The sequence below is a fragment of the Ornithorhynchus anatinus genome, chromosome 2 (genome assembly GCF_004115215.2).
Source record: "Ornithorhynchus anatinus isolate Pmale09 chromosome 2, mOrnAna1.pri.v4, whole genome shotgun sequence".
NCBI lineage: Eukaryota > Metazoa > Chordata > Mammalia > Monotremata > Ornithorhynchidae > Ornithorhynchus > Ornithorhynchus anatinus.
In genome coordinates, this window is record NC_041729.1 from 112873009 (window position 1) to 112898210 (window position 25202).

Here is a 25202-nt window from a genome sequence, read left to right on the forward strand (position 1 = left end):
CTCTTAAATGTAACAGGTTGGGTTTTGGTGACCAAACTTCTGTAAATCTGTAAGTTTTTAAAATTTGTGCTACCTTCATGGTGTTGATTGGATAAAAAAATATGCAAAATTATCTTGATCCAAATCTAGCCATTGTCACTAATTGAATTCTGATTTATGCCAAGCATTTTCTCTCCGTCTTCTCAGTTGTCAAATGTACCTGAACAAAACACATAAAATTGGATAAAAAAGGCTTTACAAATACCCCAATGTCTCTTGCTTCTGTTGTTCTCACCCAAGCACTCAGTAAAGAGCTTTGCACTGAATAAACACCATTATTACTTCTACTACCACCCCTACTATAGGTAATTCCTTCTGTGTATATGTGTGTGTGTGTATGTGTGTATATATATATATATATATATATATATATATATATATCATGGGGCTTGGGGGCTTATGTTTATTTGTAGTCTTTGATGATAGAAGCAGCGTGGCTCAGTGGAAAGAGCATGGGCTTTGGAGTCAGGGCTCATGAGTTCGAATCCCAGCTCTGCCACTTGTCGGCTGTGTGACTGTGGGCAAGTCACTTAACTTCTCTGTGCCTCAGTTCCCTCATCTGTAAAATGGGGATTAAGACTGTGAGCCCCACGTGGGACAACCTGATTCCCCTATGTCTACCCCAGCGCTTAGAGCAGTGCTTGGCACATAGTAAGCGCTTAACAAATACCAACATTATTATTTAGGAGAGGGATCTTGGAATCATTCAACTCTTCTCTAAAATGATTGGTCCAATGTGCAAGGATGCCAGAAAAAAGGTAATATCATTTTACCATTTTAAACCACATTTGGTCTGCCCTTGGAATATGGCATGTCATCCTGATTGCTCCATCATAGGAACATAAGGACCTTCACAGACTATTTTTTTCTTTTCAAAAAGTAAAACTGACTTAGCCTTAGAACAATGTGAAGCAAGAAATGATGTAAGGCTGAGAGTCCCTCAGAGTGCAGAATGGATGAATGGGCTGCCCCGTGCTGAGGTGAGGCTGGAGGCTGGGCTTCTTTAAAGAAGGGAGATAAAAGTTTGTTGTGGAGATGGTAAAATCTCTGGGTGGGTTTACAGAGAGTGTGGGGGGTGTGTGGTGTGTGAGAAACATTTATGTGTGTTAGCACAGACGTGGGACTACACTTTGTCTTTGGCGGGGATTTTTTGTTTAGTTTTGTCTATGGTTAATTACTAATTTCCCCTTAATTTTTGTCAAACATTGGGTCAAAACAAATCCTCATGCCGTAATGGCTTACTCTGGAAGAGGGCCTAACAGTTTCTCCTGTTGAAATAAATCTCAGAAGGGATATTCTGTGAGATGGGATGAAGAGCTAGTAAATATGCCTTAATTTTTTTTGTGACTTTAATCAGTTTTTCAGTGACATGCATACACGGATAGGGTCCCATGGTCGAGGAGGGCAATCATCACCCAGTTTAGAGACCACATGATGGGTCAGACAGACCACTGATCCCATCCAATACATCTCCTTCACCTATAACCTGGGAGTTGGGTTCTTGGAAAACACCATGGTAGTACTGTAGTTCATTCATTCATTCAATAGTATTTATTGAGAGCTTACTATGTGCAGAGCACTGTACTAAGCGCTTGGGATGAACAAGTCGGCAACAGATAGAGACAGTCCCTGCCGTTTGACGGGCTTACAGTCTAATTGGGGGAGACGGACAGACAAGAACAATGGCAATAAACAGCGTCAAGGGGAAGAACATCTCGTAAAAACAATGGCAACTAAATAGAATCAAGGCGATGTACAATTCATTAACTGTAGTTGTGACATTGTGGTGTGCTCATTCAAACTAGCCTCACACTCAGAGGAAGGGGAAAGGAGAAACTAGAACTTGCTCAAAGAGGAGGAAACTCAGCCCTAAGGCCCTCTTCCTGGAGGGAAGAGTTCATCGGGTTAGGTCCTAGATAGCTTTATCTGGAGCACGGCCAGTTCACAGGAGAGGATTTGGGAAATGTGGAAGGTGAGCTAGTGAGTTGAAGGAGAAGCCACTTCACCATTCCGGGCAGAAGGTGTGGCCCGTTAGCCTGGAGGGACACAGGATGCGTAGAGGCATCTTAGATGGGATTACTGAGGGTCAGGGCATTCCGAAGGTTTTGGGGAAGCAATCCTGTAAATTCAGGTCGAAGGAGAAAGGTTCTCCACATTGGGATCTAGAGGTTGGAAGCCCAAAGGAGTGAGGCGCTATCCTTGAGAAAGAGAGGATCGATCAGTTAATCAGTTGCATTTATTGAGTGCTTAGTCTGTGTAGAGTACTGTACTAAGAGCTTGAGAGAATACAGCACAAGAGTTGGTAGGCACATTTCCTGTACTTAATGAGCTTACAGTTTAGAGCGGCAGATGGACATTAACAAAAATAAATTACAGATATGTACAGAAGTGCTGTAGGAATGTTTACCTTCCCGTAGGGGAATCGAACCCCAGCCTTCCACATGGTACCAACTATGAGAATCAGAATGAATCCAAAAGAATTAGCAGATACGTTCCCTGCCCACAATGAGGGTACAGTCTAGAGGAGGAGACAGACATTAATAGGAATAAATAATTTATAATATGCATGTAATCATTTAAAGATATGCAGATAGATCCACGCTGGCAATCCAAAGATCCTGAGAGAAGTATTCAGAGATGGGTGAAACTGAAACGTGGGACATCCCAGGAGAAGAGGGAAAGGACCAGAAGAACATGGGTTTACAGGAAAGCAGAAAAGTCAAGGCAAAGTGTTAGAGATAGGATCAGTGCCGAATTCTGTTCTATGTACTTCCCAATTAATACACGGATGATATTTGCAAGTCGTCCGTTAAGAACACAGCCGCATCTGTAATCTTAACCTCAATGTCTGCCTGCAACATGGGCTGAGATGAGTTGAGAAGAGTTGGCCTGGAAGCTTTCCGCAGCCAACCTCAGGACGGGGGAACGGCCAGCTGGACTCCCCTTCTCTTCGGAGGAACACTTGTTTGAGAGGCAGAGGGAGTCTCCCTGGGGACAGTAATCATATCCACCAACTCTGTTGTATCGTACTCTCCCAAGCACTAGGCACAATGCTGTGCACACAGTAAGTGCTCAGTTAATACCATTGAAAAATTAATTGATCGGCGGAGGCAGCTAAAGATGTTAAGGAGGGGGATTAGCTAGGAACCCTATCCTTCCTCATCCTGAAAAGGAAGAATTGGGGGGCTCTAGAACCCAGTACACCTTATCAGGGGTCCAGGCTATTTCAGCCAAGGGCTATAATGGGCAGGATTGTCATATTGGCGTATGATGGTAACATTCACCTGCTTGGATGCCAAGTGCACGTGGGCTCATCCAAAGCTTGTGTTGTCGGATGAATGTTCGATATCAATCAGCTCTCCCCTTCCTACCTAACCTTGTACATCTTCATTCATTCATTCATTCATTCAATAGTATTTATTGACCGCTTGCTATGTGCAGAGCACTGTACTAAGCAGTTGGAATGTACAATTCGGCAACAGACAATCCCTGCCCAATGACAGACTTGCAGTGTAATCGGGGGAGACGGACAAAAACAAGACAACATAATCATGATAAATAGAATCAAGGGGATGTACACCTCATTAACAAAATAAATAGGGTAATAAAACTATATACAAATGAGCACAGTACTGAGGGGAAGGGAGAGGGGGAGGAGCAGAGGGAAAGGAGGCTTAGCTGAGGGGAAGGGAAGGGGAGAAGGGGGAGGGAGCAGAGGGCGGAAGGGGAGCAGAGAGGGAGTAGAGGGAAAAGGGGTAGCTCAGTCTGGGAAGGCTTCTTGGAGGAGGTGAGCTCTCAGTAGGGCTTTGAAGCGGGGAAGAGAGTTTGGTGGAGGTGAGGAGGGCGGGCATTCCAGGACAGTGGTAGGATGTGGGCCAGAAGTTGACAGCAGGATAGGTCTGAACGGGGGACAGTGAGGAGGTGAGTGGCAGAGGAGCAGAGCGTACGGGGTGGGCAGTAGAAAGAGAGAAGGGAGGTGAGGTAGGAGGGGGCAAGGTGATGGAGAGCCTTGAAGCCAAGAGTGAGGAGTTTTTGTTTCCTGTGGAGGTTGATAGGCAACCACTGGAGGTTTTTAAGGAGGGGAGTGACATGCCCAGAGCGTTTCTGCAGGAAGATCATCCGGGCAGCGGAATGAAAAATAGACTGGAGTGGGGAGAGACAGGAGGAAGGGAGATCAAAGAGAAGGCTGACACAATAATCCAGCCGGGATATCTTCCACTACACCTCAGCCTGCATACTTTTCCCCTTTAACTCCAGACCTACTCAGCTTTGGTCCCATCTCTCCTGTCAGCATTCCTTGCTCATGTACTCCATCTGCGTATCTGACAGACCAACCTTAACTCCTTCATAACCCTGCTAAAACCATACCTCCTCCAAGAAGCCTTCCCCGAGTAGCCTATAAATCAATCAGTCAATCTGTGTCAATCTAGAGAGGGAGACAGACATTAAAATAAATTACAGAGAGAGGAAATGGAAGAGTGTAGATATGTAGAGAAGTACCATGGAGCCAAGGGCAGGGTGAAAATCAAGTTCTTTAGGGGTAAAGATCTGAGTTCATAGGCAGTATGGGTGGGGGCGGGGCAGGGAATGAGGGTTTAGGGAAGGTAATGGGAGGAGTGAAGGAGATGGGATTTTAGGAAGGTTATGAAGGTGGGAAGAGTGGTTGTCAAATATGAAGAGGGAGGGAGTTCCAATTCAGAGGGAGGACACAGGTCGGAGGAAGAAAGATGAGATCAAGGTACAGAGAGTAGGTTAGCATTAGAGGACATGAGTACTAATCCCTTCTCTGCTGTTTGCTTGCTGTGTGTTCTTGGGCATGTCACTAAACTTCTCTGCCTTGGTTTTGGGGATGAAATACATGTTGTCCCTCCTACTTAGATTGAGAGCCCCTTGTGGGACAGGCTCTAGGTTGGACCTGATTTTCTTGTATCTTCCCCAGCACTTAGTACAGTTCAAGACACATAATAAATATTTAACAAGTACAGTTACATCTATAATTATTATTATTATTGTTGAAACCTCGTGTCCAGTTTGGATTGTGGGAGTAGATCAGTGAGGTATGGGTAAGAGGGAGAGAGTTGATTGAGTGCCTTAAAGCCATCGTTAAGAAGTTTATGTTCGATGCAGAGGTGGATGGGCAACTACCGGAGGTTTTTGAAGATTGGAGAGATACAGACTGAACTTTTTTTTTTAAAGAAAAATGATCAGGGCAGCAGAGGTAAATATGAACTGGAGAAGAGAGAGACAGCGGGCAGGGAGGTCAGGAAGGAGGCTGATGCAGTAGTCAAGGCAGTATATGACATAGGCTTGGTTCAGCATAGTAGCAGTGTAGAGGAAAAGGCGGATTCTAGAGATGTGAATGGAGAGGGAAGGGTAGATTCTAGAGGGGTTGTGAAAGTAGAATCGATAGAATACAATGATAGATTGAGTATGTAGTTTGAATGAGAGAGATGAGTTGAGATAATACCAAGGTTATGAGCTTGTGACATGGAGGGTGGTAGTGTTGTCTACAGTGAGAGGAAAGACAAAGGTGGGGACAGGATGTCGGGTGGAGAAGATGAGTTCTATTCTGGACACCTCTCCACACTATTCATCCTTCTGTTTTACCTGTGCATTTGGGTCTGTATCCCTTATGCACTTTGATACTCTCCTCATCCTCTCCCTCATAGCATTTTTGTAAATATTTATACTCAAACACTTCCCCTTCATAATTTATTTCAGTGCCTTTCCCCTATTAGAGTATAAGGTGCCTGAAGATAGGGGTCATGAATACCAACGGTATTGTATCATACTCTCCCACTGCTCATAGTACAGTGGTCTATGCAGAGTAAGTGCTCAATAAATGCCATTGATTTTTTTTTAATAGTACTTGTTATGTGCAAGGCACTGTACTAAGCACTGGGGTAGATACAAGATAACCAGGTTAGACACAGTCCATGTCCCACATGTGGCTCACAGTCTTAATCCCCATTTTACAGATGAGGTAACAGGCACAGAGAAGTTGTGACTTTTTCAAGGTCACACAGCAGACAGTTGGCGGAGCCAGGATTAGAACCCAGGTCCTCTGACTCTCAGGCCCATGCTCTCTCCATTGTGCCACATTGCTTCTTGATTGATTTGCCTCTCAATCAGTGCCTGCTGTTTGCAGAGCACTGAACTAAGTCTTTGGGAAAGTAAAATAGAGAGAAAAATGACAATCCTTTCCCTCAAGGAATTATAGTTTCACAGAGGAGACAGACACAAAGTAATGTGCATATAGGAGGAAGAAAAGAACTGGAAGATGGATATGTGGATAAGTAAATGCTTAAATAGTAAAGAATATAAATTGGTATTTGTGCAAGTGTGGAATTGGCCCAAAAATTCTGAAATGGTAGTTGGAGACTGAAACCGACGGGCAAGAGAAATCAATAGGAGACTTCTCAAAGAATAAGTGATTTCAGAAGAGCTTTGAAGATCGGGGAGAGCTGTTTTGGCAGATTTGAGCGGGGAGATATTTTCACGCAGAAATGATGAGAACAAGTTAAAGTAAGTGGTAAGCTTGAGAGAAGCAAAATGTATGAACTGGTGTGTGGTGGGAGAAGAGAGCCGATGGAGAGCATAAAAGCCAATGGCTAGGAGTTTCTGCTTGAGGTAGTGAGGAATAGGTAGCCATTGGGATAGTACTATATATAATAGTAAGAGTACTCATTCAGCATTTACTGAGTGCAGAGCACTGTACTAAAGTTTTAGAGTAGCGTGGAAATGTGTGCAGAATGCACACTCCATCACTTGTGTGCTGTGTGACCTTGGGAAAGTCACAACTTCTCTGTGCCTCAGTTACCTTACCTGTTAAATGGGGCTTAAGACTGAGCCCCATGTGGGACAGAGACGGTGTCCAACCCGATTCGCTTGTATCAACTCCAACATTTAGTACAATGTCTGGCACATGATAAGCGTTCAACAAATACTATTAAACAGGACATTTTAGAAAATATGATCTGGGCAGCAGAGTGAAGTGTGGAGTTGGAAGAGGGGAGTCTAGAATCAGGGAGGCCAGCGAGGAACCAATCGATAGTTTTGCCATGCTGTAATGATGTTCCTCCTCTCTCTCCCCGCTCCAGTCTATTCTTCACTCCGCTTCCTGGCTCATCTTCCTGCAGAAATGCTCTGGTTATGTCATTCCCCTTCTTAAAAACCTCCAGTGGTTGCCTATCAACCTCCACACAAAACAAAAACTTCTCACTCTAGGCTTCAAGGCTCTCCATCACCTTGCCCCCTCCTCTCTTTCCAGTGCCCACCCCGCACACTCCGCTCCTCTGCCGCCCACCTCCTCACCGTCCCCCGTTCTCGCCTATCCCGCCGTCGACCCCTGGGCCCCTCCTCCTGTGGGCATTTCAGGACCTGAAATTCCTGAAATGCCCTCCCTCCTCACCTCTGCCAAACTAATTCTCTCCTCTTTAAAACCCTACTTAAAGCTCACCTCCTCCAAGAGGCCTTCCCAGACTGAGCTCCCCTTTTCCCTCTGCTCCCTCTGCTCCCCCTCTACCCTCCCATTCACCTCTCCACAGCTAAGCCCCCTTTTCCCCCCTTTCCCTCTGCTCCTCCCCCTCTCCCTTCCCCTCCCCTCAGCACTGTATTCCTCCGCTCAACTGCATATATCTTCATTACCCTATTTATTTTGTTAATGAGATGTACATCACCTTGATTCTATTTATTTGCTATTGTTTTAATGAGATGTTCATCCCCTTGATTCTATTTATTGCTATTGTTCTTGTCTGTCTGTCTCCCCTGATTAGACTGTAAGCCCATCAAAGGGCAAGGACTGTCTCTATCTGTTACCGATTTGTACATTCCAAGCACTTAGTAGAATGCTCTGCACATAGTAAACGCTCAATAAATACTAATGAATGAAATACTATTGAATGAATAATGATGTAAACTCGTTGAGGGCAGGGAACGCATCTACCAACTCTGTTTTGTACTCTCCCAAGTGCTTAGTACAGTGTTCTGCACACAGTAAGCACTCAATAAATACCCCTGATAGATTAATTGAGCACTAAATCAAAAGAAGCCTAAACAGTATACCCCAACAATAGTCTAGCCTAGTGCATAATGAAGGGTGCATGATGTGGCAGAATTGACTATCCAGTGATAACATTTCTTATGTTTTGTTCGTATTGTAAATATTCACTTGAGCCATCACCATAATCATCAGTGGTAGTTATTGAGTGCTTAGTGTGTGCAGAGCACTGTACTAAGCGCTTGGGAGAGTATAGTATAAGAGAATTGGAAGACACATTCACTGCCACAGTGAGCCTACCCTTTGGGTCTGTTCTTACCTCCGTTCAAATGGTGAACTTCTTGTGGGCCAGGGACTGCCTTCCATATAATACCCTAGTACCAGTACTTGGTACAGGGCTGCAGAGCTTCAGAGCTTTACTGTTAATGAATAACAATGGTAGTAATGGGGAAAATACCTTCAGGTAGGCCATAGCTAGAAACTATATGTTTTCTGTGGAGTAGGGATGATATTGGTCGAAATTCTAAACTCTGGCTGTGAAGACATCCTGGGCGAAATGGGGGCGGGGTGGTAGATGAGAAAATAGAAGTGGGCGTGGCTCCGTTATTTGAGGGAAAACCCCTCCTGGGAATGAGGAGGAGTTACTGTAGGTACTTAGGACAACCTGTGTTGTGTTTTAAATGTGGGACCAAAGACCTGTGTTTCAAGGGTAGCATGGTCATCTATTTTTAAATAGATTTAAATATTTTTTAATGTGGACTGCAAGTGCATGGAAAGCCAGAGGGTGAATATACAGTATTTTGTCATTTCTGCAGGGGATAAATTCCTAAGTATAAGGAGTGACTGAAGTAGGACACAGTAATTTGGGAGGTTCAACAGAAGGAGAAGGGGAGATGGAGTACAATAAGAGAGATGGAATTGGAGGAAAGGAAGGTTAATGGTGTCCCTAGAACCCAAGGAAAAAAAGGTTGAAGAGGAGAGGAGGGAAGGGAGAAAGAAGTGGAAGAGATGGCATCAAGAGGGACCAGGAATAAGGTGAAAAGATGATGGGGCAAAAAGAACATATAAAAAGAAAGGACGAGAGGATAAAGGAAGAATTTAAGAAAGTGGAAGGAATGAAGAAAAAAATAAGGAAAGAATTAAAAAGGGAAAAAAACTTAGAGTGTGAGAACCAAAGGAAGCAAGAGTAAGAAAAGATAGGTCAAAAAGAAAAATGGGGACATGGAAAAAAAACATATAGACTTATTCTTCACCTGTCTACTTCAGTAAAAATTCAGGCACATCTGAAGAGTTGGGATGAAATGTAAGAACGGCAGGGAAAGTGTAGAAAAAAACAGTGGAGGGGAGAAATTAATAGTAGAAGGAAAAAAGAAAAAGAGCATAAAGTAAAAAGGAAATATAAGGAAAGGAAGGAGGAAAGCGAAGAAATGTGAGAAATGATACAACCATAATTAACAGTGGGCACTGGGAATATCAGTAGCATAATAAATCTAGAGACAGGTTTGAGTTTGGTGAGATAGCCAGTATTTAAGGGGCACCTTTTCTAGCCCCACAATATTCGGGACATCGAAAGAATAAATATTGGATATCATTTGGAAAGAGCACGGGCTTGGGAGTCAGAGGTCATGGGTTTGAATCCCGGCTCTGCCACTTGTCAGTTGTGTGACTGTGGGCAAGTCACTTAACTTCTCTGTGCCTCAGTTACCTCATCTGTAAAATGGGGATTAAAACTGTGAACCCCACGTGGGACAACGTGATCACTCTCTATCTCCCCCAGCGCTTAGAACAGTGCTCTGCACATAGTAAGCGCTTAACAAATGCCAACATTATTATTATTATTACTTCAAGAAATAGGAGACAAAGACAAGGTCAAATGGATTTGGTTTTGGAATGTAGTGGTGGTCAGTTAGAGATGAGGAATGTGATCATGTGGGGGTGATATCAATCAGTCGGTGGTATGTTTTGAGCACTTTTGGTGCACAGAGCACTTTACTAAGCGCTTGGGAGAGTCCAACACAGTAGTACAAGGAGCTTACAGTCTAGAGGGAGAGGAAGACATGGAAATAAAATCACAGATGGGGAAATTGCAGCGTAAAAGTATCTGCTAAAGCGGAGGTGAATATCAAGTGCTTAAAGGGTACAGATCCAAGTTCATAGACAGTATATGAAGGGGGATATGAAGGGAGAGGGAGATCCAGGTCAGGGGAGAGACATAGACAAGGATTCAGTGGCAAGATAGAGATGAGATCAAGATACAATAAGTAGCTTGGCTTTAAAGGACAAAAGTGTGGAAGATGGGTTGTAGTAGGAGATCAGCAAAATAAAGTATGAGAGGGGAGAGCTGATTGAGTGCCTTAAAGCAGACAGTAAATATTTTCTGTATGGTAAAAAGTACAATGTAAAAGTACAGATGGGTAGAAAGAGTTGTGAGGAGCGCATAAATAGGAAGTGGGAGGACCTGATTGCTTTTCACATCCTCTGTGGGAGTTAGATGTTGAAGCAGCATGGCTTAGTGGATAGAGCAAGGGCCTGGAAGTCTTATATGTGTAAAACAGAGCTTTGTATCTTCCCACCCAAACCCTGACTTTCCCATCACTGTAGACGGCACCACCTCTTTCCTTTCTCACAAGCCCACAACCTTAGCTTCACTCCTCTTCCTCTCATTCAATTTACATAATCAATCCGTCACTAAATCCTGTCTGTCACTAAATCCTGTCTGTTCGACCTTCACAGCATCGCTAAAATCCACCCTTTCCTCTCCATCCAAACTGCTACCACCTTAATCCAATCATTCATTCATTCAGTCGTATTTATTGAGCATTTACTGTGTGCAGAGCACTGTACTGAATGTTGGAAAGTGCAATTCAGCAATAAAGAATACAGTTAATAATGATAATAATAATAATAATGATGGCATTTGTTGAGTGCTTACTATGTACAAAGCACTGTTCTAAGCTGAGGAGATACAAGGTAATCCGGCTGTCCGACGTGGGGCTCACAGTCTTAATCCCCGTTTTACAGATGAGATAACCGAGGCACAGAAAAGTTAAGTGACTTGCCCAAAGTCACACAGCTGACAAGCGGCGGAGCCAGCATTAGAACCGATGACCTCTGACTCCCAAGCCCGTGCTTTTTCCACTGAGCCACGCTGCTTCTCTAATTCCATAATATCTTATCCTTCCTTGATTACTGTATCAGCCTCTTTGCTGACCTCCCTGGCTCCTGTCTCTCCCCACTCCAGTCCATACTTCACTCTGCTGCCCAGATCATTTTTCTACACAAATGTTCAGGACATGTTTCCCCACTCTTCAAGAACCTCCAGTGGTTGCCCATCCACCTGTACATCAAACAGAAATTCCTCACCATTAACTTTAAAGCACTCAATCACCTTGCCCCCTCCTACTTCACCTCACTACTCTCCTATTATAACCCAGTACGCATGCTTCGCTCCTCTAACGCTGACCTCAGTGTACCTCGATCTCGTCTCTCTTAACGACGACCCCCCCACCCACATTCTGCCTCTGGCATGGAGTTACCCTCCTTCCTCATATCCCACAGTGACTCTCTCCCTACTTCAAAACCATCTTGAATGCACATCTCCTCCAAGAGACCTTCCCTGACTAAGCCCTCCTTTCCTCTTCTGTCACTCCCTTCTGTGTCGTCCTGACATGCTCCCCCTATTCATCTGTCCTCCAAGTCCCGTGGCTCTTATGTACATATCTGTAATTTATTTATTTACATTAAAGTCTGTCTTCCCCCACTCCAGACTGGAAGCTTGTTGTGGGTAGGGAATATGACTGTTGTTGTATTGTACTCTCCTTAGTACAGTGCTCTGAACACAGTAAGTGCTCAATAAATGCGATTGAGTCAGAATGTCCTGGGTTCTAATACCAGCTCCACCACTTGTCTGCTGCCTGACCTTGGGCAAATCACTTAGCTTTTCTAGCCCTCAGTTACCTCATCTGTAAAATGGGAATTAAGATTGCGAGCCTCATATGGGACAGGGACTGTATCCAACTTGATTTACTTGTATCTAGCCCAGTGCTTAGTTCATTGCCTGGCACACAATAAGCACTTAACAAGTACCATAATTGTTATGATACTGTTCAAAGATATGACACTTTCCATATATATATTTTAGGGGTATTCTTGCTCATTATTTTTACCTCTGTGACAGACTCTGTAGATGGAAGAAAGAGTAGCTAACTTTCAATTGATATATAATAAAAGGCAGCTAAAAGCACATTGTAGAAACAAAAAGAGAGAGAATTAGAAGGAAACCTTTAAGGAAATAGGTGGGAGATAACAGCAATATATATACACATGTAAAGGGGGCAAACTGATATAAAATAAATGCAAGAGTTGTGGAGATAATAAAATGTGAAGTGAAGGAAACACACTTTTCAGACCATCCCTAGTCAAAATAACACCACACAAGCTTAATAAGTTAAGTTTTTGCAAAGGGAAATCTGGTGAGTGAGCCCAGTCTCATTAAAGACCAAAGAAACAGAAAAGAAAACAGAAAACTGACAAATGTGCAAGTTAAAAACTAGAAACATACATGATGGTCGGAAATTCTGAAATTTTGGTATTAGGAAGGTAATGAGAGGGGTTAAGCTTGGACTTTCAGAGGAAGAAATTTTCCATATAATAAGGAAAAAGAAATACTATATAGCAGCTTTAAAGAATAAGAAAGCAATAGTAGACATCAAAAGAAATAAGAAAAGAATGCATGGAAAGAATTAGTAGGTTAAGATCAGAAAGCAAATGGCAGGTGAAGTAAAAGTTAATGCCTCTAGATATTTTAGAATGTTTCAGGAGGAGAAAAAAAGAGAGTAATGATGATATTCTAGGGCAAAAATGAGAAAATTAAGAAGGAAAAAAGGAAGTTCTTGGAGTAAAATTGAGTTTTTACAAGGGATTTTTTAGAAAGTAGAAGTATTAGAGAATGGTGGGGGTGTGCCATATAATCATGGAATTATATGTTCACCATGTTCACTAGGTGTCATGGGATCCAGTCTGGTAGGCAGTCATTTGAAACTTGAAAGAGATGGGTTTCAAAGCAAACAGAAGGACATCCATCTTTGCTTAGTTGGCAGTAAACGTTTGGAATTTGTTGCCATAGTAAGGTATTTAGGAAGAAAATATAAATGTGTTCAAGAAGTGTTTGGGTAAATTCTTAGATGTGAGGTCCAGGATGAATTATAAGATGGAAAAGTTATGGATGTACCTTCAAAAATTCCTAACCCTATAGCTAGTTGGTTGTCAGCCACATAAATCCTCTATTTGTCTCTTATTCTGCACTTTCTCGAGTACATAGAACAGTGCTTTGCACACAGTAAAAATAAAAAAAAATACCATCAATTGGTTAGTTGATCATTATTGCCACTGTTGGGAATTGAATATTGGCATGAGTGGACCATTACCCTGATTGACTATGGCATTGTGTTTTTAAGCGAACCCTTTTTTTTTTTCCATTTTTCTTTTGTTTTAGGTTAACTGCTTTTGGAAAGTGCAGAGTGGGTCATTGTCTCAGCTGTTATTTTTTGGGAATTCAGAGAACTACTGGCCCAACAAGATTTAAAATTTCCAATTAAATAATTTGCCGACACTTGCAGCTGTCCCAACACTCTTTTTAACTGAGTAACTGTGGTTTATATGGGGTATTGTTTTTTCCATTTCTTTACAGAAGTCATTTTCAGTGAGTAAAAGAGAAGTGTTATTTTTCTTCATTTGATGCTTTTTTCACTGTGGAAATTTTCTTTGTGTTGACAGAAATTTGTTATATATTTCAAACTTTTCTTAATTCCCAAATGCTACCTTTTTATACTTTATTCATATAGATTCACACAAAGTAATGCACTATTTCTAAAAAGGGAGACAGAAAGATATAGCTGAAAGGCAGGAAATGCATGTCATTTGTATGCCATATCTTCTCTTCTGTTTCCTGTCAGTTAAACCACCAGCAGAGGAACAGAGAGGCAGATGCTCCAAGTGACAATTACTACCATAATTTCCATTAATAAGGCCAGTTGTGCAATAAATCAATTTCTATACACAGTACCTGCTCTTAGTGGTAAAACAGCTTGGTAGTATTATCTCAAAACAGTAGTTCAGAATTTGGCATGGTGGAAAGAGGAGAGTGTAAGAACCACGGAAAAGATTATTTCACTCAGTTCTTCCATAACGCATGTTTTCAATACGGTTTTTGGCTGCAGTGCCATCAGGGGGTTTAGGCATTGTTATTCCAAATGTGAGCTTATTTGAAAACAGTGTGGCACGATGTCACACAAAATGACTGGGTGCATGTGCATACATCAGCTACAGGTGAGAACCTCAGAGTGAGTCTTCTCTAAGCTCACTAGCCACCATCCTCCTTCCCTGTAGTTTCACATCTGCTCCTGCCTCCAGGACATCGCTACATGGGTGTCCTGTCGACCCCTTAAGTGCAACCCTCAAAACTGGACACCTCCTTGTTTCACCATCTCTAGACTTCCAAATATATAGACTAAAATGGGATCGATATTAGTGTGGTTACTGCACGAATATTATCTGTTCAATCAATATCTTAGTATATAAACTTGTAGATGGCAGGGATTGACAAGTTTAAACAGCACTTGAATTATTGAGATTGTTCCAAAAAAAAGTGAAAAACAAAAATCTTCATTTTTCTTCTTAGCAGTAAGAGACCTAGAGAGGACATAGAATGGATGGCATTTCTTCAAAGGAAAAATGCACAGATATCAGTAGTGTTTTCATAACACGGATCATTTTCTCCTTCTGAAAATTTCCCTTAGCTTTCACCACTAACTTCTGTGTTCTACAACTTGTTACATTTTTCTTTTGGGAAAATCGAAGCATATTTATAATAATAATCTGTTTTAACTTTTGTGTGACTCAAGAGCGTTGAAGATTACATAAACTATATCTGTAAAACCTTTCAAAAGCACCGAGAAAGGTAATATTGTTCAGGGCCCATATCTCATCTTTAGTCTTCTGCTGGCTAATGACTTAGCAAAGGTGAACAGAGGATTCTCATTTGAGAATGCTTTTGATCTATGTATTAAGTTATAAGAAAGTGAGTGTATGTGAGTTGTAGGTTTCAAAAAATCTCAACCTTGGCTGTGATCAGTTGACTCTTGATCATGGAATTTTCATGTGGTGTGTATACCTACTTAGAATATGAGTTCCATGTGGACAGGGGCTATGTCTGACCTGATTAACTTGTATTTACCCTAGTGCTTAGAACAACACAACACACAGTAAGTGCTTAACAAATGCCATAATTATAATAAAATCTTTACTGAAATATCATCAAGATAGGAAGATAAAAGTTGGTTTATTGATTCCAGCATAGTGGTATCATTGTATCTTTGAAAGATTTATGTACATATCTATAAATTATATATTATAAATTATATCTGTCTCCCTATCTAGACTATAAACTCAGTGTGGGCAAGGAAAGTATCTACCAACTCTACTGTACTGTGTTTTCTCAAATGTATAGTATAGTGCCCTGCACACAGTAAGCGCTCAAAATTACTATTGATAATGATGATGATGACAGTATCATATTTATTGTTGTCCTTCCAGAAAGGCATAATCCCTGGGTCCTAGTCATATTTTTAAGTGTTAAACTCCTGAACAAAAGTTTATGTGCCTGCTTCAACTTTTTAGTGTTCCTATGAAAAATCTAGATTTAGTATTGTAACAAGGTAACATTCAACGCTTTAAAAGCAGTGAGGGCAGTATTACTGGACCACTTGACTGTGAATCCCTTAAGGGCATCATCTGCAAAAGCCCTTCTCATTCCCAGGAGGTGTTTAATGCATTTCCCCTCAAATTACAGAGCCACACCCACTTCTATTTTCTTATCCACCCCACAAATCTGTCTGTAAGGGTTACCGGTTGAGATTTTCAAAAAAGGAAGAATGTCTTCACAGCCAGGGCCCAGTGTTGTAACCACACCGTGTCATCGCTATGGAAAACTTATTATTTCTTGCCATGGCCTACCTGATGGTATTTTCCCTGATACCACCATTGTTATTTACTCAGCACATGCGTCCTCTGAAACCCTGTACCAAGTATTGACTTGTACCAGAGGATTATATGGAAGGCAGTACCTGGCCCACAAGAAGTTCACCATTTGAAGGGAGTAAGTTCAGACCCAGAGAGTAAGTTTTTTTTTTAAATGGTATTTAAACATTTACTATGTGCCAGTCACAGTACTAAGAGCTGAGGTAGGTAGAAGCTAATCAGGTCTACGTCCCATATTGGTCCCATAGTCTTAATCCCCATTTTACAGATGGGGTAACACAGGTATAGAAAAGTCAAGTGACTTGCTCAAGGTCACGCAGCAGACAAGTGGCAAGGCTAGGATTAGAACCCAGGTCCTTCTGACTCCCTTGCCTGTGCTCTATCCACTAGGTCAAGCTGGTTTTAGTTGTGGGCAGGGAATGTGTTTTCCAACTCTGTCTTGTACTCTTCCTAAGTGCTCAATACAGTGCTCTCTACACAATAAACACTAAATAATTGACTGACTGATGAACCAGTTAATATTTTTATGAAATGGAGGAGATTTAGGAAGTTTATTCATTATAGTTCCTTGATATATGACAATTACAATATATCCACATTCTATAACTGTTCCAGAAGTTCAGATTTAGTGTGGGCATCTGTTTATTAAGTTTCATTATCTCTTTATTATTCCCCTCCCTTCTGGAATTTCCTTGTTTATTAACGTAGTATCTTTGTAGAATTACCAGTATTTTGTATGCAATCAAGTTTTCTCTCTATTCCTGTTACCTCTTGTGTCCTGCAGGAAATAAATAGGAATCTCCTAGTTACTTAATAAAATGTCAAAGGTTGCAGCTAAAATTAAGTTAATACTAACCTTCACCTTTGTTACTTTTTGGCTGGAACCTTATGTGGCAATGTTGTCTGAGGCATCATTGGTTCTTATGTTCCTTTCTCCTTCATTGTTTCAGTGCCTCAAATAAAATTGCTGGTTCATTTCAATGTACTATGCCTCTCTCCAGATTACTTTCCATTCTTGTTCCTGCAGGCTTTTTTTACATCTTAATCATTTCTGATCATGAAATGCATTCTTTCAGAGTCACCAGAACAGAACTTCTCCTTCCTGGAGCTGCACCTCAAATCTGCCCTGTTCTGGAAACTTGTTAGACCATGAAGGCATCAGCCGTCTTTTTCATCCAGAATAATTTTAGATTGCCAAATCAGAAAGCTATGTATGTGTGGGTTAGAAGTTTGTTTAGTTGTAAAGTTTTAAGGGAAAAACCACTAAACTGCCCAGTTCTTTTCATGTGTTTAAAGTGTTTCTACCTAACCTCAAAAGGGAATTCCTGGGCCAAACCAGAGTATATTAATGTAGACAGGCCTATACTATACAATGAATAGGACAAGTCACCCATAGAAAATAAAGTCTAGTAGGTAAAATGCTTTATTATAGCAATAAATCTTGCTTATTAAACATCTCATGACAAAATATAATTGAGCCTTAACTGAAAAAGAAAAATGCACTCTGACCTTAAGAGCAAACTTGGAAATTCCCCATAAGGCTCTCAGTGAAAAACTATATTTATTCTTAGAGTTACTTAGTCTTGAGTTTAATCATTTTAGCATCAGAATATAATCATTTATAGTGAAATGGTAAACATTGTTGTTGTTGTTGTTGTTGTTGTTACAGTTAACAGGATAATCTAAGAGGCTAGCCCTTCTTCGCCTCATTTGCCCAATGGCGAGTTTTATTGTTTTGTTTGGGAAAATCTATATGCAATTATATTTGAATCTCTTTAGTAGAGCCAGTCATGTTCAACCCCTACTCTATGGCAGGGTTTAAGTATATGACAGTAGATGTATAAGCCAGGATCAGAATAATGATAATAATCATTATAATTGTGATATTTAAGTGCTTATATGTGCCAGGCACTGTACTAAATGGTGGGGTGGTTTTCTTCACCCACTACTCCCTAACTTGCTGTCTTCGTTCCACCCAAGTCAGTCTTCTAGCTATATCTCACTCTTAATCTGCCTGCCTCTGCCCCCACTCTTAGACTGCTTCTCCAGTCCTAGAATCTTCCTCCCTCCTCACATAAGAGACCACAGCACTCTCCACATTTAAATCCCTCATAAAACCCTACCTCTTCCAACAAACTTTCCTATTACCCTGAGCCTTATCATCCCTTAGCATTTAGTAGCACATTTAGCACATATATATATTATGTCTGCTCAGTGATTTATTTTGACAATCGTAAGTATTTTTATGTTTGTCTCCCCCATTAAAGTGTAAGCCCATCAGTGGGCAAGCAATGTGTCACTTGGTTATTTTCAACTTCCCAAGAGCCCAGAATACTCCACTGTACACCAAATGGTGCTCAGTAAGTGATACTACTACTTCAATCGTATTTATTGAGCATTTACTGTGTGCAGAGGACTGTACCAAGTGCTTGGGAAGTACAGTTCAGCAACAAATAGAGGCAATCCCTGTCCACAACGGGCCCGCAGTCTAGAAGGGGGGTGACAGACATGGAAACAAATAAACAGGCATCAGTAGCACTAAATGAGCAGCTCCCCATGAGTTAGTATAAGAAAGAAGAGCTAAGGATGTACAACAGCATTGAGGCAAGGGGCAAGAGGAGTAGGAGACTCTAACAAGGTAGGCAATTAGAGTTAGTTGAAAAATAATCAGTTTGTGGTACTTACTGAGCACTTAACGGTGTGCAGAAGCAGAACCAGAGTAGAATTAGATCTTTGAAACCAAGGGCAAAAATAATCTCAAGTGGGAGAAAGTGGTCACAGAGGATCAAATCAAAGAAGAAACCATTGGATTTGGCCAGGAAGTTGTTTGGAGATCAAGAGAGGCAGCTTCAGAAAAGTAAAGATGGGGGAAATCCAGAGAGGATCAAGGAGCAAGGTGGGATAGTTTAGTCAAGAATGAAAGAAATGAAAGAAATAGGCCAGGAGCCTATTTTAATAAGAATAGGGGAATTTGGGTATGTGAGAAAGAGAGAGGATGAACATGTTCACTGACAATGACTCTGGGTATTAGGGTTTAAGATATAAAGGCAAAACTGCATTTTAAGTAGAGCAGAGCAGCCCCAGGGCACTGTGGCACAGAGTGGTTCTACCTATGACTGCTTCTCATCAGACATCAGAATGTCTTTGATTTATTTTCTTTTGGACAAAATCAGTTCATTAAACACATCATTTTATAACACATTTTACAGAAAGTGTTTACTGTGTTCAAAGCACTATATTAGGAAAACAAGCAACCCCCCCCCCCCAATAAATGTAGTTTTATGTTATAAGCTAAGAATAGAGTAGAAGAAAAAAGTTACTTGTGTTTTGCTGCCCAATTAGATTTGCAATTGTGAGTATTTCAGCATGTTGTTGTGTGACCTGTGAATAGTATGCATTTTTGTCTAGAGGTTTGTTTTGGATCCTTGAGGGAGGAAAGTTATTTAGTCAAGGTTTTGTTGTATGATAATGAAAATAGTTGAAATTCTAGCCGACCATTGCTTTTAAACTGTGTCCTGAAGAAGTCATTCATCTAGTGTTGATCAACAGTCAGACCTGCTACTGTTTTTGTTCCCATTTCGTTTGAAATTACATTTTGAGAAGACTGTTCTCACAGAAGGGATGAAGGAGTTAAATCGCTCAGGCAACAGGTTTAGACAGATCTAGGTATGTGATATGTTTGGCTGTTTTTCAAGAAACTACAAATGCTGGCTCCGGGTAATTTGACACCAGGTAGAAAGGGTGGAGTAATAAAGGTAAGTAGAACTGGAATTTCAGGTCTGGACAGTGAGTAATTGTGGCCTGTCCAAAGAGTAGGAGAGCTTGTCTTCTTGCACACAGTTTGGAGGAGAGGGGAATCTAGGGAAAGCCTGCTTATTCATTATTTATTTATTTATTTATTTATTTATTTGTTAATAACACAGACCCAATCAAGGAAAGGGTCTGTTTTATGAAGGCCTGTAAACTTTTTAGAGAAATGCAGCACTTAGTGTCAGCAAACAAAAAGGCTTCTTGTAGGAAAGCCTTCAATATGTCCAATCAAACAGAAATTTCTTTTGGGTTCATGCAGAAATTGTCATATCCCTTCTCGAACAAGTATCAGATAGTGTGTGTTTTTGTGCAATAGGGGATGGAGCTTGGTACATTAGTGAGAGTTGAGTCAAATCTGTGTGCCAGATAACACTGGCAATATACAGTGCAAAGAAAAGTATTTATAAAATTACAGTTTGAAACTTTTTTTTTCCCTGGAAGCACTCCTGAATTACTTGGGTTAAACACTTGAAGAATTCAATAATGGAATGAGCAGGGTAGGAAGAAACTCTTAGAATTATGAGGGAATATTATCAGTTTCTTTCACTGACTCCACTGCCTCTCACAACCTAACTGCAGGTGTCCCTCAAGATTCAGTGCTTGGTCCCCTTCTATTCTCCATCCACACCCACTCCCTTGGAGAACTCCCGTGACTTCAGCTACCACCTCTATGTAGATGATTCCTAAATCTACATCTCCAACCCTGATCTTTCTCCCTCTCTGCAATCTCACATTTCCTACTGCCTCCAAGGCATCTCTGTTGGGATATTCTGCTGTCACTTCAAGCTTAACATGTCCAAAACAGAACTCATCTTCCCACCCAAACCCTCTCCTCCCTGTGACTTTCACATCACCGTAGACAGCATCAGTATCCTTCCTGTCTCACAAGACCATATCCTTGGCGTTATCTTTGACTCCTCTCTCTCATTCAATCCACACATTTAACCTTTTACTAAATCCTGTTGGTTCAACCTTCACAACATCGCTAGAATCTGCCCTTTCTTCTCCATCCAAATTGCCACCATGTCGATCCAAGAACTTATCCTATCCCTCCTTGATTACTGTATTAACCTCCTTGCTGACTTTCATGCCTCCTGTCTCTCCCCACTTCAGACCATACTTCATTCTGCTAAATTGTACTTTCCAAGCACTTAATACAGTGCTCGGCATGCAGTAAGTGCTCAGTAAATATGATTGAATGAATGAATGAATGAATTCTGTTGCCCAGATCATTTTTCTACAGAAATGTTCAGTCCATGTTTCCTCACATCTCAAGTACCTCCATGGGTTGCCTGTCCACCTTCACATTAAACAGAAATGCTTACTATTGGCTTCAAAGTTCTGTCACCTTGACCCTTCCTACCTCACCTAGCTACTCTCTTAGCCAGCCTGTGTACTCTGCTCCTCTAATGCCAATCTATTCACTGTACCACGATCTTTTCTGTCCTGCCGCTGACCTTTCGCCCACATCCTGCCTCTGGCACGGAATACCTTCCCTCTTCATATCTGACAGACATGTCTTCCCCCCATTTCAAAGCCTTGTTGAAGGCATGTCTCCTCCGAGGGGCCTTCTCTGACTAAGCTCTCTTCCTTTTTTTCAGCTCCCTTCTGCCTCACCCTGACTTGCTGCCTTTATTCTCCATCCCACCCCCAGCCCCATAGCACCTATGTACATATCCATGATTTATATTAATGTACGTCTTCCTCTCTAAACTGTAAGTTTGTTGTGGACAGGGAGTGTGTTTGTTATATTGTTGTGTTGTACTCTCACAAGCATTTAGTACAGTGCTCTGCCCACAGTAAGTACTCAGTAAATTGATTGATTGATTGCGGTCATTAACTGTAATAGGAACCATAGAACCTCTGTTTGAGGAATAGGTAATTTAGGGAACAAATAGTGATACGCCAACTGTTAATCCTTTGCTTTAGCAATTGATGCCAGAGTTTTTACTCCTTGTCTTCTCTGTTATCTCGTAGAATTGAGAGATTAATTTTGCCCTTGTTTGAGGATGTTACTTATCACAAGGACAGTGCAGATGTACAATTTTAGGAAGTCTTCATCTTAACGTGTTTCCCTTATCAGTCTTCCTAATGCAATGAAAAACCTTTTCTCACGCAGTTATTCATGTGATACAGCTCATCTTGGATTAGAGGATTTTACTCAGGTTAGATGAATGTTTCAAAATATTCTGAGATCATATTTGGAAACCCATTAATAAGAAAAGCCAGGAGACTAATATAAAGCATATTAATCAGATGTGAAATTATTAAATTGGGTGGGGTTGCAAACATGTTGGGAGACAGAAGTGGAATTCAAAGTGACTTGAGGAAAATTACATTTCCAAATGAGGGTGAAATTCAGTTGTGACAAGGGCAAGAAAAGGGAAAAACAGTGCAAGATGGGGCTACATGTAAATATAGGAGAAAATGACCTAGGAGTTGTATTTGACCAAGAGTTGAGTCAGCACTGTATGCTCTGTTATTCATAAAAAGCAACATGGCTGTGGAATGCCTAACCTAGAGTGTAGCATGCAAGAGTCAAGAAGCAATCTTCTGGTTAATTGGCTTTCAAGCCCTTTATTGATCAGGACCCTATTAGAAACTGTATTCAATTTTGATCACTTCACTGTAAAAGAGGATGTAGAGAAAGTTGGGAAGGGTCTAGGGAAGATCTTCCCAAATGGTAAGACTGTTGGAAAATAGATCCTAAGTAATTTTGACTGTTTTGACTTACTACTAACTCTGCTGTCTACTAAATATATTGTACTCTCCCAAGTGTCTAGTAAAGTGCTATGAACTAAGCGCTTAATAGGTAGTATTACGAGAAGCAGTATTACGAGAAGCAGCGTGGCTCAGTGGAAAGAGCATGGGCTTTGGAGTCAGAGGTCATGAGTTTGAATCCCAGCTCTGCCACTTGTCAGCTGTGTGACTGTGGGCAAGTCACTTAACTTCTCTGTGCCTCAGTTACCTCATCTGCAAAATGGGGATTAAGACTGTGAACCCCAGGTGGGACAACCTGATTCCCCTATGTCTACCCCAGCGCTTAGAACAGTGCTCTGCACATAGTAAGCGCTTAACAAATACCAACATTATTATTAGTATTGCTTGATTGATTAATTGACTTGTCTCCATTTTCTAGGAGGTTTTTTTATGGGGAGGATGCTGATCAGTTATCGTCCAGTGTTCTCTGGGCTCAGGAAGAGGAAACTAAAGTGAGTCTGTTTTGGTTGGAAAGGAGGAAGAACTTTCTGCCCATCAGGATGATAAAACATGGAATAAGTTACCAGGGAAGCCTGAGAATGAGAACGTTTTTGGCCATCTGACACCCTGGTGACATAACCTGTCTTTTAACTTACCTAGAAGCAGTGTGGCCTCGTGGAAAGAGCACAGGCCTGGAAGTCAGAGGACCTGGGTTCTAATCCAAGCTCTGCCAATTGCTTGTTGTGTGACCTTGGGCAAGTCACTTAATTTTTCTGTGGCGTGGTTTTCCTGTTCTCCCTCCTACTTAGACTGTGAGCTCCATGCAGCACAAGGACTGTGTCCCACCTAATTAACTTGTACCTACCCCAGCAATTAGAACAGTGTCTGATATGTAGTAAATGCTTAACAAATACCATAAGCAGCATGGTGTAGTGGATAGAGAACAGGCCCGGGAGTCAGAAGGTCATGAGTTTTAATCCTAGCTCTACCACTTGTCTGCTGTGTGATCTTGGGAAAGTCACTTCACTTCTCTGGGCCTCAGTTACTTCATCTATAAAATGGGGATCGAGATGGTTAACCCCATATGGAACAGGGACTGTGTCCAACCCAATTTCCTTGTGTCCACCCTAGCTCTTAGTACAGTGCCTGGCACATAGCGCTTAACAAATACCATAATTATTCATTATTATTATTATCTTAAAAAAATCTAGAGCTGTTTCCAAATCAACCCAGCCATTGGTATAATAATAATAATAATGATGATGATGGTATTTGTTAAGTGCTTACTATGTTCAAGCACTGTTCTAAGCGCTGAGGTAGATACAAGGTAATCAATCGGGTTGTCCCACTTGGGGCTCACAGTCTTAATCCCCATTTTACAGATGAGGTACCTGAGGCTCAGAGAAGTTAAGTGACTTGCCCAAAGTCACGCAGCTGATAAGTGGCAAAGCCAGGATTGAAACCCATGACCTCTGACTCCCAAGCCTGTGTTCTTGCCTTTTTGCTCTCAAGGACCCAAGGACCTGCATTCTATTCAGCAGTTAATCAAGGGAATCACCAGATTAGGCAGTTATTGCTGCTCACCACCTCTCCTGTAGTCGTGAAACTTCTCTGATTTCACCATGTCTCCTCAATTCCTTGCCTTTAATCAGCTCATCTCTTCCTTCTTTCCCAGATCCATTCATTCATTCATTCAATCATATTTATTGAGCGCTTGGCAGATGTGAGGAGAGAGAGCATTCCAGGTTAGTGGTAGGACGTGGGCCAAGGGTCGATGGCAGGACAAGAGAGAATGAGGAACCCTGAGGAGGTTAGCGGCAGAGGAGCGGAGTGTATGGGGTGGACTGTAGAAGGAGAGAAGGTAGGTGAGGTAGGAGGGAGCCAGGTGATGGAGAGCTGTGAAGCCAAGAGTGAGGAGTTTTTGTTTCATATGAAGGTAGATAGGACATCCCTGGAGGTTTTTGAGGAGGGGAGTGACATACCTCATTCCCCTCACACACTCAGGCCTGTCAGCTCACTCCCATCCAGCTCCTTCCCATCCCTCACACTGCTTTCTTCCTCTGCCTCACACTCAGTCGTATATATTGAGAGTTTACTGTGGGCAGAGTAGGTATTTGGGCTAGTAAAATATGACAGAGTTGGAAGACAAGTTCCCTGCTCACAAGGAGCTTACAGTCTAGAGGTGGCAGTTTAAGCCATGAGAGTGAATGAGTTCTCCAAGGGAGTGGGTGTCAGTGGAGAATAGAAGGGGCTCAGAACTGAGCTTTTTTTTTAAAATGGTATTTGTTAAACACTCCATTACCTTGCCCCCTCCTACCTCACCTCACTTCTCTCCTTCTGTAACCCATCCCGCACACTTGGCTGCTCTGGTGCTAACCTTCTCACTGTGCCTCGATCTCGTCTGTCTCGCCGCCGACTCCTGGCCTACGTCCTACCTCTGTCCTGGAATGCCCTCCCTCTTCAAATCCGCCAGTTACTCTCCCCTACTTCAAAGCCTTAATGAAGGCACATCTCCTCCAAGAGGCCTTCCCAGACTAGGCACCACTTTTCCTCATCTCTCCTTCCCTTCTGCGTCGCCCTAACTTGCTCCATTTGTTCTTCCCTCCCTCTCCCTGCC

General features: G+C 41.8%; 1 protein-coding gene across 5 annotated transcripts in view; it reads left to right on the plus strand.

Moving 5' to 3' along the window:
• ELF1 (E74 like ETS transcription factor 1) overlaps window positions 1–25202 on the plus strand; it is a 140341-nt gene that overhangs the window by 48954 nt on the left and 66185 nt on the right. The window contains exon 1 of one of the 5 annotated variants that reach the window (XM_029058756.1): window positions 23074–23097. The exons of the other annotated variants lie outside the window; for them this stretch is intronic. The gene's annotated coding sequence lies outside the window, so the exon portion shown is untranslated. Of the gene's footprint in view, window positions 1–23073; window positions 23098–25202 lie in introns of those variants that run through there. 5 annotated transcript variants of the gene reach the window in all.